Consider the following 3,390-nt stretch of genomic DNA (forward strand, 5'->3'; position numbering starts at 1 on the left):
AAGGTATAAAACATACACAGCAGGTTTTTAAAACTGCTTACCTAAACTCTGATAGTCCTGAAAATAAAGTGTAGAAGTGTATTACTGAGGGTTCTCCAGAGAAACAGAGCCAACAGAATATAGACAGAAATATACATCCATCCATTCGTACATGGACAGACAAGAGGAGATTGATTACGGAATTGCCTCACATGAAAGCTGAGACATTAGCTTTCTACCCGCCGTAGTTACCAGGAAAGCCAGTGGTGTAATTTAGTTCAAATCCCAAGGCCAGGATCTGTGATGTGTGAGGACAGGAGAAGGCCGATGCTCCAGCTCAAGAGAGAGGGAGAACTGGCCCCTCATCTGCCTTTGTGTTAAATTCTGGTGTCAAGGGATTGGTGATTCCCACCCACAAGGGTGAGGGGGATCTTCTTTACTCAGTCCCCTAATTCAAATGCTAATCTCTTCCAGAAACACCCTCACAAACACATCAAGAAATAATGTTTTACCAGCTCTCTGGGCATCCCTTAAACCGATTAAGTTAACACGTAAAATTAACCACCATAAGAAGAGAGGAGAAAGAGATAAAAATCATAAGAATTTGAAAAGACTGTCTTATATGTAGTGCTCAACAAGATGAATGAATCAGTACAATGCTAATGGTGATTATTTCAAAGTGGTAGGTATTCACCTGAATTTTATTTTCTTCTTTATATCCTTAAATAGATTTTGACTTTTAACAACGTGTATGTTTTTCATAATCTGGAGAACTTGCAGCTCTTTCCCTGATGGGGAGTACAATGAGCCTTAGCAAAAAACCCCATCTGAGACATCTTGGTGCCTTTGTACTTTAAAATCACATAACTAAGAGACTATTAGCTATTAAAGCATCATTTGTAGCTAAACTTCTATACTTCATTCCGCAGAGAAAGAATTAGCTGCTCATGTCTACACAAGCCTGCCATTGAGTGGGAGTTGTCTTTCTCCTTTTACTTCTCTCTGGCAATCTAGTACCTATTAAATGTCTTCTGAGCTTGACCAGGGTGAACTGAAAAAGTCCTATTTCTTAGATTATAGAGCAGAAGTTCAAATCCTGATACAATGAAATCGTGAGATAAATTGTATATTCTGAGGCTGTCAGTCACACAGATTCTCCTAGTAACATTTTTTACCTCTGACTTAATCTCCTTCCACACTATAACACACCCATTCCTTCCTTCTTCCTTTCCTTGAGCAATCTCCGATTAAACTTGAGAGAAGACTAATGAGTCTCTTTAATTAAATTTCTAGTCCAGACCTCATTCCTGAGCTCCATAACTTTCTATCCAAAATTTTATTCTATATCTATTCCTGAATGCTTCAAAATCCCGTACATCAAAACACCAAACAGTGATCTTCCACCCCATTACCCACTCCCCAGTCCTGTCCTTCTCTAGGATTCCCTTTCAGTAAGTGGCATCATCAGTTGCACAAGCTAGAAAACAAGGAGTCATTGCTATACTCAGTGCTTGTCATCCCTCCCTGTGTTCAATCCAACCAACAGTTCATTGATTTTTAACCTAAACATCTAACCTGCACATCTCTTAGATCAATGTATTTCTACTTCATCTGCACTGCCTGCATACCATAGCAGTCCACATTAACACCACTTCATCCTTGAATGTTCTGTTTTCTTTCATGTGATGGTCAGTCAGATGTGGCCATGACAGGAGACATTGGAGAGTCTCAGGAAAGCAAAAGCTTATTATTCTTAAATGTCCAAGAAATAGGAGGTACAGTGCATACCACACAAGGCCATGTGGGGAGACTTCAGGCTGGTTGGGAAGCAGAAAGCACATGCAAGGGGAAAGCCAGGGAGAGTGGCTTTGTTGGGGCTTCTGAGAGCAAGGCAAGGCAGGGCAGGATAAACAAATTGGCTAGTTTCAATAATTTCGACTGGCTTGAAGCTGTGGGAATGGTCCCTAGTTGCCTGGTACCTGGGCCTGAGATGATCAAGGCAGAGGAATATTGCCTCCTGGTAGGCCAAATAGAGGAGGAAAGGCTTTGGATTGATCAGTTTGCATATTAAAGGCATGCTCCTGGCTGAGTCCTTTGCTATCTCTAAGAATTGGCTAGCCCTGGGAGGGGCAGTCTCTCCCCAGCTAGAAAGATTTGTAACATCACAATATAGAGAAGATTAAAAATATAAATTCTACACTGAAGTACTGTAATGGCCGTCTAGCTGGTCTCTCTCTTCATTTTGGAACATCTCCAATCCAATCTCCAACCTACCCCTGGAATAATACTTTAAGAAGAGTCACCTCTGCATAAAACATTTTATTAGTTTTCCCTTACTCTTTCATTGAAGGCCCACATTGCCTCAGTGGCCAGTCCTGTAGGCACAGACTCTGCATACACTATCCCTCATCTATCTCCCTGTTTTCAACTTATGATACTCTCTTCCTTCAAAGTCAACATTTCAGATACAATTTCTGTCTCTCCTTCCGAGGTGCTTTGCTGCCTCCTGTTTCCAGACCTCTGCCCATGCCACTTTCCTTTTCCTGAGGACACTTGCTGTTTCCATGTACATCCAGTAACTTCTGTCCACAATTCAGATCTCAGCTGAGATCAGATTTCTCTGTGCTTTTCCAACGCAGCACTCTTCATAGTTTGCATCTCTGGATGGAATATATTGCCACTTTTACCCCAGCAGTTATAAGTTTCACAAAGGCCAAGCCTATGTTCCTCTTGCTCATCACTATGACCTTTGTACCCAGCATAAGACCCAACACACAGTGTGTGCTGAGTACATATCTACTGCATAAATAATTGGACTGTGATCTATCTAATTTTGCCATTCCACAATTCTCTTCTTTTTACATCCCTGAATATTCAACCCTGGGCTTGTTCATCTTGTTAATTTTGTCACCCCTCTCCCCATTATCAGTATTTGTATTATTATTTTTATTTAAACATTCTTACTTTTTTCCTGCAAACATCAATTATATTTAAGCTTTCTATAATTTCAGGTTATATGTAGGCTCCATCTTGAAATAAATACAAAGATTAAGCAAATATATAAAATGTATAGAAAATACAAAATAAATAGAAAACTATATAGAAGAAATATATGCAAATGAATATAAGCCAGATTCATAGGCTTGAAGTTCCTGGGGAAATTGTGCAATTTGACTATGGTTGTACATTCCACAACCACAACACCTAGGATAAGGCCTCTACTTAGTGGGTAGTCAGTCATATATAATAAATCGAATGTCTCATAAAAAACTTTTGCAAGAAATTAGCCCTTGCTATACAAGCATTACAAGTTGAGTTAATTATTTTTTCCCTCTTTAAATCATCAAATGAATGAAATCAAATAAGGACCCTCATGTATGAGGACTACAAATAACACATTGCTATAGCAAT

The sequence above is a fragment of the Cynocephalus volans genome, chromosome 1 (genome assembly GCF_027409185.1).
Source record: "Cynocephalus volans isolate mCynVol1 chromosome 1, mCynVol1.pri, whole genome shotgun sequence".
Lineage (NCBI taxonomy): Eukaryota > Metazoa > Chordata > Mammalia > Dermoptera > Cynocephalidae > Cynocephalus > Cynocephalus volans.